The sequence below is a fragment of the Crocodylus siamensis genome, chromosome 13 (assembly GCF_052110815.1).
Source record: "Crocodylus siamensis isolate JL-2025a chromosome 13, ASM5211081v1, whole genome shotgun sequence".
Lineage (NCBI taxonomy): Eukaryota > Metazoa > Chordata > Crocodylia > Crocodylidae > Crocodylus > Crocodylus siamensis.
Window position 1 is genome coordinate 23722103 of NC_143407.1, and position 12172 is coordinate 23734274.

Genomic DNA, 12172 nt, shown 5'->3' on the forward strand with positions numbered 1-12172 from the left:
GGGTTGGACTTGATGATCTTTTGAGGTCCCTTCCAGCCCTTAATTTCTATGATTCTATGATCAGCAGTACAAAGATCACTTGGGACAGGCCTCAACCTTCTCCATGCTGGGCCTGGGAAAGCCGCCAAAAACCATACTCCATCTCTTGTCCCAGCATACACCAAAACCAGAACTGAGGCTACAAAGTCAGCTTAAAAGCAGCCCTGAGCATGCGACTAAGAGCTATTCTCAGGCTCCCCTGTCTCAGCTGTTGGATTTGGCATGCAATGAGAGGTTGCAGAGCATGCCTCTTGGCAGCAGCTGGAGCACCACAGGGAGACAAGGCAGGTATGGTCTGTGAGGCTGTTGCATACACACAGTTTTCTTTGCAATAGAATAAACGGCAAAGTGAAGCTAGAGAAGGCATTTAAGGATGTGGTTTCAGTGGGCATAATGGCTTCAACAGTACATGAGCAGCTGTGTTGCTGGCCAATATATTCTGAGAAGTTGATAATAAAATACCATAGAATGCCCTTAGCCATGTGAAATTAGCAGACAGATGAGTATTTTAGCCTACACACCGGTCACCTGTGACTATAAAAAGTGCTAAAGGAGGTCTGGAACAGGATGGAGACTTTTTTTTAAGCATTCAATTAAATAAGATTTTTCAGTTTCATAGTTTCTAGGGTCGGAAGGGACCTAAGCAGATCATCAAGTCCGACCCCCTGCCATGGCAGGAAGGAGTACTGGGGTCAAACGACCCCCAGCAAGCTGTTCCTCTAACCTCCTCTTAATACCCCCCAGGGTAGGAGCCTGCACCACTTCTCTTGGAAGTTGGTCCCAGATCCTAGCTGCCCTGACTGTGAAGTAGCGCCTCCTGATATCTAACCTAAACCTACCCTCTGCCAGCTTGTGACCTTATTCCTGGTCACTCCTGGCGGTGCTCGGGGAAACAGTGACTCCCCTAATGCCTGCTGGTCCCCTCTGACTAGTTTATAACAGGCCACTAGATCCCCCTCAGCCTTCTCTTGTGGAGGGTGAACAGGTTCAGGTCCCATAGGCTCTCCTCATAGGGCCTGCCCTGCTGTCCCCCTGATCATGGACGTGGCTGTCGACATCCCTCTTGAAGTGTGGCGCCCAGAACTGGACGCAGTACTCCAGCTGCGGCCTGACCAGTGCCGCATAGAGTGGGAGGATCACCTCTTTGGACCTGGTCGAGATGCATCTGTGGATGCATGCCAAGGTGTGGTTGGCCTTCCTGACCGCGTCCCCACACTGCCGGCCCATGTTCATCTTGGAGTCAATGATGACTCCAAGATCCTTTTCCGCCTCCGTGCTGACAAGAGGGGAGTTCCCTAACCCGTAGGTATGGTGCCGGTTGTTCCTCCCGAGGTGCATCACTTTACACTTGTCTGTGTTGAATCCCATCCTATTCTCATCCGCCCACCCTTGTAACCTGTCTAGGTCCGATTGTAGCCTGTTGCATCCTTCTAGTGTGCCCATGTCCCCCCACATCTTAGTGTCATCAGCAAATTTGAACAGGGTACATTTTTTGAGTTCATTAAAATTAAAACATATTCATCCTTTAAAAATAAAACCATATAAAGTCATATTTGAAATTATGTTTGTTACTAGTTTAGTTTTAAATTCTTTTAATAAATTATAGTAAATGTAAGCAAAACATGCAAGTGGCAGGCCATATGTTTGATGCTAATGTTGTAAGGAAAAATCAAACTACTGGAGCAACGTAAGTCACTGGCTAGGTACCTGCAACTAAGGTTTGTTGCACTGCTAATCCAGTTTGGTAGCAATAGCCTCTCTTGCAGGGACAGAAAGAACATTTGCATCATTTCAGTTTATTCTGTTAGCTCAGTTAAATGACTGGGTCGTTCAAATTTAAGAAACCAACTGACAAATGAAAAAAAACAGGGAGCTTGTTTCTCTTCCCATCTACGACTACACAGAATATGAAGTCTACCGGTTCGGAAAACTTGAAGCATGTAGGGACCAGAAACAATCAATCAATTCATTAACTACAGACAGTACGTCCTTTGTGTAATAAATCCACCTGAAGTGCAAAATGCATTTCGATAAACTTTTTTGCTTGTGTCCAAAACATTTAAGATAGCTTTATTTATGGAACTAAGAAAAAAAAAGTGCCATGAAAACGCTGCTTGAGTATTCATTGCATTCCACCTTCTATCCACATACAGCTTGATACAAAATCGAAAGTGAAAAAAAAAACCCATTTAGTTAAAAATAAATCCACCATTCACCATTTTCCAAAAGAAAAATATTAATACTAAGAATCTGAATAAATGCATCTTAAGCTACATAATTGCTTAAATAAATGTGTATAGATATAAATGGGATAGAGAAAGGATATATTTAGTTGCAAATCAACGCCTTTTAATGATCATCAACCACAGAGAATCAACCTTTCCTTAGGAAAATAACTAAAAAGTAAAAATGCAAAACGAGATTAAAACTGATTATTGAAATCAAGGTTGCCTACTTGCTGATTTAAATCCTGATTAAAAGCCATGCTTTTAAATCAATCCATCCCGGTCCAGAATAGGAAACAATCATATGCAGCCTACAGCTGTCTTCTACTAATCACCTCAAAAAATATGGGGCTGCTACATGTACAATTGAATCCCATTACGTGAATTTTTATCCGATTAATTCTAACACGGATCTGTTAGGGTACCAGCACCCTGGACTGTGTCCAGTGATGTACAACGTGACTGCGACAGCAGCTTGCTTTCATCTTTTACACAGAAGTCAAGTTGTTTATTATATTAATTACACACTGGCCCCAATTCTGCCATTACCTGCATCACTACCACACTAGCTTCAGTGGTGTTATTCCCAATTTATGCCAGAACTAAGGGAGATCAGCATTATGCTCATTGCTTTCAGTGAAGGCGCTCACAAGGCTTTACTGTACTGTTCTCAGTGTGGATTCTGTGCCCTAGTCAGGGGCAGCTCCTGGCCTGAAGCAGCTAAAAATGCTCAATTAAAATTAACAAAGCTGAATCCTGCTATGAAGAGGCTACAAGGAAGGGTTAAAAACACAAACTTCTCCCCACTCTTCTCCCCTGCCCGGCTACACGCATGCGTTTAAGACTGATTTCTTAACCCCTCTATACCCATACAATCTTAGGATTTCAGTGGGGCTGCAAGGGTGTAAAGGAGGGCAGGACACGGACCACAGTCTTAACTCTGCAACAACAGCAGGGAAACAACAAGATGGAATAAGCCCTTCTTCTGCAGTCTTACTCTCTTACTTCCCATGTATGGTCACACGCCCCTACTCCCAAAATACATACACACAGCCTGTCTTTTTGTAATTTTGTTTTAAGAAATGTGACAAAGATGTCAGTCACTTGAAAGTGTAATTAAATAGAAAGCTCAATTTTAAATATAGTTTGAACAAGCTTTTAAACGCTTGTCACAAAGCATGAATCTCTTTAAGAACAAGGATGGAAAAGGAAGGGAGAACGGCAAGAATACTACTTTGAACAGCTGGGTTGTTTGGTGTATACTTTGGCAGCTACTTCAGTAACCACATATCCCCTAAAGAGCCCCATGAAAACTAACTAGGTCCTGCCCCCACTTTATGTTCCAGCATTTCCGACACTATATTCAGGTTCATCCACTGAATCACTGGAAAAATAGGGCTGGCAGGGGCCTCAGGAGGTCATCTAGACGAAACGAGGGATGTGTGCACAACACACTTTAAAGGGGCTAAATGCTTTTGCAACACTTACATGGTGCTGGTGTTTGCATCAGTTCCAGCCGCTGTAGGAAATTTGGTGGCATAATGCACCTTAAATGACTTGGAGTGCAGCAAACTAAAACGCTTCTGAGGAGTTGTACTTTGCTGCCCTTACAGCTGCGGAGCGAAGCACTGGGCTCTGTGCAGCTCAGGGGCTCTGCAGGAAGCCCTGCAGGCAGCCTAGCAGCAGTCTGGGAAAGCAAGCTCTGCTCAAGAAAAGTGGAGAGTCTGATCTTTTTTTTTCCCCCCGCCCTGGAGCTTGCCTGCCTGAACTGTGCAGGGGCCTGGTGCTTCCCTCCATGGCTGTGGTGCCCCCCAGGTTGCTGCCTGGGGAGTGGGGGCTGCTGCTGCCATGGAGGGAAGCACCAGCCCCTCCCAGCCTTGCAGCCCAGGGACCTCTCTGCCCGCCAGCAGCTCACCTTCCTCTCCCTGCTGGAGGCAGGTAAGTCAGCAGGGTATGTGCACAAGATGGGGATTTAAAGGGCTCTAAATTAAGGCAGTGCTTTTTTAAAACCCACTGCTTCAATTTAGGGCCCCCCATATCATTTACACACGCCCTAGTAGCCCATGCCCTGCTTAAGGCAGGATCATCCGCTGTCTAAACCAGGGGTGGGCAATTATTTCGGGCAGAGGGCTTACTGAGTTTTGGCAAGCCATCGAGGGCTTCATGACAGGCAGCCGGGGGCAGATAAATATTAATTTTCTAAATTTTTTAGGGGCCCTGCGGGCCAGATAGAATGGCCTGGTGGGCCGCATCTGGCCCTCGGCCCCATTTTGCCCATCCCTGGTCTAAACCAACCTAGCCAAGTGTTTACCTAACCTGCTCTTAAAAAACAATGATAGAAATCTGTTCCAGTACTTAACCACACTCATAGTTAGAGAGTTCTTTATAATATCCTAATTAAATTGCCCTTTTTGAATTTTCAGACTATTCCTTCTTGTCCTATCTCCTGTAGACACAGAGAATAGTCTATCATCATTGCTCCCTTTTGCCTACTTGGAGGCTGTTACCGAGGACTTCCTCAGTCTTCTATTCTCCAAGCTAAAGAATCCGAGTTCCTACACCCTTTCATTTTGTTATGCTTCCTAGATCACTGATCGGTTTTTTGCTCTCCACAGGGCTATTTTCCATAAATTAGCGCAGCAAAGGAAGAGCCAGAGTTATCCCCCTATTAGCAGTAGCTACCATTTCTCCATCCAAATATGTCTACCCACAGTTTTTCAGGATTCTGGTTTTGACCTTCGCTTTTGAATCATGAACATGAAAAATACTATTTAATCTGATTTACAGATGGTTAAAGAGCATAGTTAATCACACTTCCAGAACACCAACTGATTTCATCCTCTATAGAGAATCAGTCTTTAGGGAATTAAATCTCATTTTTATTTTCTTGTTAAAAAGAAATAGGTGGTTCCAAATACAGCCCACTCCCTTTCAGAGATACCAGCACAGTCATTTACGATTTGCCTTATTGCCTAAGCAATATGAAATAAAAAGCAGCAAATCCACAGCAGTACTTGGCAAAGCTTTTTCTAGGACTGTTTCTTTAGTCTGAAGCATCTACTACATCTACTTGTGTTGCTGTGTGGCTAGCAGATAAGAACACGTAAATTGTCTGTCTGGAGTAAATAGCTCAGTCACATACAGCGATTCTCTGGGGTGCCTTGCGTTCCTTTTCAAGGGTGCCACGCAACATTAATAGAATCATAGAAAAATGAGGGTTGGAAGGGAACTCAGGAGGTCATCTAATCCAACCCCCTGCTCAAAGCAGGACCATCCTCAGGGAGATCAACCCACCTAAGGCTTTGTCAAGCTGGGCCTTAAAAACCTCCAAGGATGAAGATTCCCCCACCTCTCTGGGTAACCTGTTCCAGTGCTTTACGACCCTCCTAGTGAGCAACTTTTTCCTAATATCCAACCTAAACTTCCCTTGCTGCAACTTCAGACCATTGCTCCTTGTTCCAGCTGAGAGCAGTCCAGCTCCATCCTCTTTCGAACCCCCCTTCAGGTAGTTGAAGGCTGCTATTAAATACCCTCTCGGTCTTCTCTTTCCCAGACTAAATAAGCCCATTTCCCTCAGCCTCTCCTCATAAGTCATGTCCCCCAGCCTCCAAACCATTTTTGTTGCCCCCTGCTGGACTCTTTCCAAATTGTCCACATCCTTTCTGTAGCGAGGACCCAAAACTGGACACAGTACTCCAGATGTGGCCTCACCAGTGTTGACTAGAGGAGAAGAATCCCTTCCCGTGCCCTGCTGGCATCACTCCTACCAATGCAGCCCAGTATGCCGTTAGCCTTCTTGGCAACAAGGGCTCATATTCAGCTTATTGTCCACTGTAACACCCAGGTCCTTTTCTGCAGAGCTGCAGCCCAGCCAGTCAGCCCCCAGCCTGTACCGGTGCATGGGATTGTTCTGCCCTAAGTGCAGGACTTAGCACTTGTCCTTATTGCAGTTCAGAAGATTTCTTTTGGTCTTCTTGTGGAAGTCTCTCTGAATCGTAGCCGTACCCTGCAGTGTATCTACTACTCCCCACCAGCTTTGTGTCATCTACAAATTTGCTGAGGGTGAACTCTATGCCATCTTCCAAGTTGTTGATGACGATATTGAACAAAACCAGCCCAAGGACTGACCCATGGGGCACTCCACTTGATACCAGCCAACTAGACATTGAGCCATTGATTCCTATCCTCTGGGTCCGATGCCCCAGCCAGTTTTCTATGTGCCTTACAGTCCACTCATCCAGCCTGTACTTCTTTACCTTGCCTGTGAGAATGTTGCAGAAGACAGTATCAAAAGCCTTGTGAAAAATCAAGGTATGCCACATCTACTGGTCTCCCCAGTAGACATCCACAAAGCCAGTCATCTTATCATAGAAGGCAATCAGGTTGGTCAGGCATGACTTCCCCTTGGTGAATCCGTGCTTACTGTTCCTAAATCACTTTCTCCTCCAAATGCTTAGAAATGGATTCCTTGAGGATCTGCTCCATGATTTTTCCAGGGACTGAGGTGAGGCTGACTGGTCTGTAGTTCTCTGAATCTTCCTTTTTCCCTTTCTTAAATATGGGCACTGTTTGCCCTTTTCCAATCATTCGGGACCTCTCTTGATAGCCATGAGTTTTCAAGGATGATGGCCAATGGCTCTGCAATCACATCAGCCAACTCCCTCAGCACTCTCAGCTGCATCCCATCCGGCCCCATGGACTTGTATACATCCAGCTTTTCTAAATGGTCCCTAACCTGTTCTTTTGCCACTGTTGGCTGCTCACCTCCTCCCCAAACTGTGCTGCCAGGTACCATAGCCTGGGACTAACATTAACACCGTTAGGTGTGCAAACATGACTCCCAAGATAAACCCAGAGATTTCAAATAAGAATCTATAGTGTTAAAACTATTCCAACCTGTTGTGAGTTCTCTGTAACAGAAGAATTGCTCTATTTTTCTGTAGTCAGAAAAAAGGGAAAATTAAGAGCTGGCATTTTCCAAAGGAAGGCCTTAAAGTCTAAAAAGGTTCAACACTATTGATCTAGTACAAAATCTTCCCCCTTGTGTAGCTACAGTAGTAACTCCTCCTCTGCCACCAGATAAATATGCAGAGGCATTTGGGTTGGCTGTACAAAGCATCAGAAATAATAGTGTTTGTGTTATGATGTGGTGATTGTTTTGGATACTCAGGCCAAGTGCCTCTGGATCTCAGTCATTCAAGAAGTGAAGTACCTGCAAATTCTTTGTATGCAACCACACAGGGCTCGTTTTAGATTCAGAGAAGAACAAAACAAGGGAGAAATAGTGAAACATTTCCATGAGAAAGGACATCGTGTAGCTCTCCCCAGTGACAGTCCGCACTGGACCAAATACAACGTGGCTGCCATTGTCAGCAAGCTGCAAAGCAGCACTTCCTCTAAGCTGCGTGGCGTGTGCGGCCACGCAGGTGCACTCATGCCACGTTGCCAGGCATCCCTGTGCACAACACACAGCTTAGAGGGAATGCTGCTGCAAAGCCTTGAGAGATATAGATAAAGCTGAAAAATCATGGAAGTATAGTATATGCATACATCTGAAAGCCAAACTACAACTGAAGGTTTGGGTGATTTTAAAATTTATCAGCCACTAAAATTCAAATTTAAAAATTACTAGATCTTTAAATATCTTCCTCCCACCCCAACTAAAGTGTTACCACTTGGTGTTGGACCCCAAGTAGCACAGCAAAGACCCCCCAGGTGCCCGCAGACACATGCCTTAGGTATGAGCATGAGAGGATGCTCCAGGATTCCCATGATCCATCTGGATGCTGCTACTGGTCACTTTTGCAGCAGGCCTCTAAAGGCAACATGGAGTCACCGTGCTGCCCATGAATGGAGCCATTGCTAGAGGGTCGATGCACCTGTCCAAATCCATGCTAGCACACTCTGCACTGCCTGCTATGAGATGACCCTGCAAGTGGCCCAGCACTAAATATATTATGAACAAAACCCCCTTCTTTCTGCCCCACTGGACTTCAGCCCTTTAGTATGTGAGCAAAACCCTTTTACCTAAGCTTGGCTCACTGGGACAAAGGCATTTTGAAGAATCCCAGTGTGCTCTACAAGCTATGAAATGTCTCTAACTCCACTGACTTCAGTGGATCTACTCATAGCACTATAAGCTTTCCAAGGCTGGAATTTTCTGTCTTGAAGACTAGGGACAGAAATGACACATAAACCAGTATAAGTGATTGGAAACTGGTTCAAATCTGTAATGCAACAAAAATTCAGCACACAAACTGCTTTCAAAATGGCCAAAACCAGTTTAAGATAAGCCTGGATGGAAGTAGTATCAGACTTAACAGATTTAAGTTAAATTGGTTTACTGAACTTTTGTTCCAGATCCCCTCCAGATTCAAATTAACTCACAGTCCCCCAGCACCCCAGGAGGCTTTGCACCTCCCCTTGCAATACCCTTCACAGAGTAGGCAGGCTAGCCTTGGCCCAAGTGCTCTGCTCCAGCTGAGCAGGGAGGCATGCTCTAGCACCCCTCCAGCTTCTGGCCCAGCTTGTGGCAGCATTTCTGGAATCAAAAGTGAATGTCTGTTCACTTGCTTGTCAGTTCAATCCACACAGGTTAGACCACGGGTGAGTGATTATTTCGGCTGGAGGGCCACGTAACGGGTTTTGGTGAGCTGTTGAGGGCCCCAAAGATAGCCCCACCCCTTGATGGGTACCCCCCCCCCCGGGCCACCAGTTGGAACCAGATGGCCCACCCCTAAACCCCGATCTTTGCCACCAGAAGCCCCTCCCTTGCGCTGGAAATAACCCTTTTGGGAGGGAGGGTGCTACCATCTTGAAATTTAAAAAAAAAAATGTACTAAAAATAAAACAAAAACCAAAAAAAAAAAATCAAACATCTACTATAACTTAATGTTAATGTTATTTTTAAAGCATTTGTGTCACAATTTATGTGTTTGCATAGGGTATCTAGAAGCTCAAAATACAGTCCTACTCGTGTATATTTTGGGAGCTTAAAGGGGTGTATGTGGGGGGGTGGTTGGGGAGTGGGGGTGCATAGGGAGGTACACTGTGGATATGGTGGGTGGGGTGAGTGAGTGAGTGTGTGGTAGGGAGTGCCTCAGAGTCCCTAGAGTCTGCATGTAGTAGCAGCGTGCAGAGCTACCCCACCCAGCCCCATAGCGTGCAGCTCCCCACACTCCCACCCCAGCCCCCAGCCACAGGTGGCAGTGTGTGGGGCCAGCCCCACTTAGCCCCGTAACACACAGCTCCCGTCCCAGTCCCCGGCTGCACATGGCTGCAGCGTGCGGGGCCAGCCCTACCTGACTCCAAAGCACATGGCTCCCTGTGCTCCTGCAGTGTGCGAGGCCAGTCCAACCCAGCCCCATAACACATGGTTCCCCGTGCTCCTACTCCCTTTTCTCCACAAGGAGTCCGTGGCCCCAGTCTGGTGGGGCTCGTACTTGCATTTCCAGGTTGGGAAGCTGGGAACAGCCATGGGGTGGCTAGCAAAAGCCTTGGCCAGGCAGAGGCTTCTTGTTTGCAGTGCCCCTGGCTTGGGGCTGCAGTGGGTCCGGCTAGGCTGGGCTCGGGAGGGGGAGCTGCTTAGCAACCAAAGCTGCACCTCCTGCACAGACATGCTGGCTTCCAGAGGAGCAGCAAGGGCCAGGGGTTAAACAGGGGCCCGGCAGGCTGGATGGAATTGCCTGGTGGGCTGGATGCAGCCTTTAGGCCGTATTTTGCCCGCCCCTGGCTTGGACTAACCTGCAAAGATTGAATCAATTCAGCCTCCACCTTTTTGATCGTCTGCACTTAGCCTATGTGTTTATAGAATGCATAGTACAATCATACCCTAATCTTGGTTGGAGAATCTAGGAACCACTGTAATGCAAGCTATTACTCACAATAATGTGCTAGATCAGTCTCAACATACACAGAACACTTTAGTAACCCAGAGGTTCAGAAGAAATTACTCTAACAGCTTTTAGAGTGCAGAAGAAAGTGTATTTCCATCTGTACAGTAGGCCTGACATTAATTTTATTTCCCTATTTGTTGTTCTTTTGGGTTTTTTTCAAAAGAGCATTGAAGCAGGAATTGCTTACAGCTGTATATCCATATTACACTAGCCTGAAACAAGCTGGTAGGAAGAACCTTAATCCCTGTTACATTCTCCACAAAAGGCACCAAGCAAAACAACTGATTTCAAGATAAGCAGACAAAATAGCCAACAACTCTTTATTTTACAGCTCATAATCATACAAGTCTCTACAACAAAAAGTCAGTGTTTTCATTAAGCATGATCTATAGTAGACAGACCCCCAAGGCTGGGAAAACTCATCAGGTATAACATTAATGCCTCTTACAAGATGGATTCTGAATAGCAACACAGATCCAGCATCTCAAGTGAAACAAAGCTGAGCTGTAGTTATTTTTCATAAAGCACAACCTGCATCTCTGGGTATGGTACTCTAGCCATGGTCATGTCTGCTTCCAGCCAAACCTAAACATCTGTCTTAGATCAAAGTATTATGATGCATACATGAACCAAAGCTGCAAATAAACTTATAAGAGAAGAATTAATTCCCTTACTGATATCTTATTTGTCATTTTTCACAGAGTTATTCCCCCACCACGCACAGACTGCCACTTTAAAGCTGTTGCAATTTATCAAATGACTGCACATGTTTGCCATATATGCTCTGAGTAGGGCAGGGTATGAAGTATACTTTTGAAAAGAGTATGATCCTGAAGAAGATCTGTGTGTTGTCTGTAGGAGAAGGAGCGGTTTAATTGCTTGGGTGGAGGTGGGGGCTGGGAGGGCAAGGGGAGGTTTTTTGCTATTTGATAAAGTATTAGCAAACACTGATTGCAATGAAAACTGCAAATTAGCATGGGTACTTGGTTCATTCAGTTGGCCAAGAAGAATGGTCTGAGCGGCAGGAGAGAAAGTCTTGTGCTTACGGCACTCAAACTCAAGAGATCCAAGTTCATTTTCTGGCTCTGCCACAGACCACCTTAGTGGTCTTGGGAAAGACGCTTAGTATTTCCCTTATGTAAAATGAAGATGATAATGCTTACTCCCCCTGCCACCCTTAGTCTGTTTTTCCTATTTAGACAGTGAGCATTTTAGAAAAGGGACTGGTGATCAACATGAGTCTGTACTGCACTTAGGCACTGCAGGACTTAAATTTCATTATGAAAGACATAATGATTATTACTAATAATGAACACAGGTATTTGCAAGAAAATATTTGCATAAGTACTTTGAAAAATCTCCAAATCTAGACTTTGATTTTGTTGGCAACCTATGGTCCATGGATATGGGGCTTTGGCAGCAGGGGGCTTTGCCTGCAGGTGCTTTTTCTGTGCTGCCAAGGGGAGAAGCAGCAGCAGCAGCTATGGGCCGATCCTGGCACCCACCCAACCCTGACCCAAGATGGGTCATTCTGGACTGCAGCTGGAAGTGATTGCCTCCCACTTTGAGTGGATCTAGGATTTTGAAGAGAGGGGTACAGGTAGTGCAATACAACACCACATACAAACACATACATTTTTCTCCAATTAAAAAGAGATTAGAAGTTTTACTAAGATGGCAGAGAGCTAGTGTTATATTGTTCAATTTAAGATCAAAGCAAAAAAAAATAACTGGAATTTGTGCACTGAAGTGTGCACTAGTTTACTAGAGAATATAAAGTTGCTAAAGTATGTATATAAACTAGTTAAAAGTACACAACGAACTAGGCAAAAAACTGTCAAAGGATATTGTATCATTAGTCCTATAATCATTCTAGTTAAACATACATCTTTTACTGAGATTCAGAAAACAAGAACTAGCCTTCTTGGGCATCTTGAGAGTGCCTACAATACTTGACTGACAGTCATTTCTACACCTGAGTTGATATTACCACATGAGATAAGGTTTTTAGCT

General features: G+C 45.1%; 1 protein-coding gene across 2 annotated transcripts in view; it reads right to left on the bottom strand.

Annotated features, from left to right (window-relative positions):
- CAMKK1 (calcium/calmodulin dependent protein kinase kinase 1) overlaps window positions 1-12172 on the bottom strand; it is a 222264-nt gene that overhangs the window by 134260 nt on the left and 75832 nt on the right. The gene's annotated exons all lie outside the window — the stretch shown is intronic.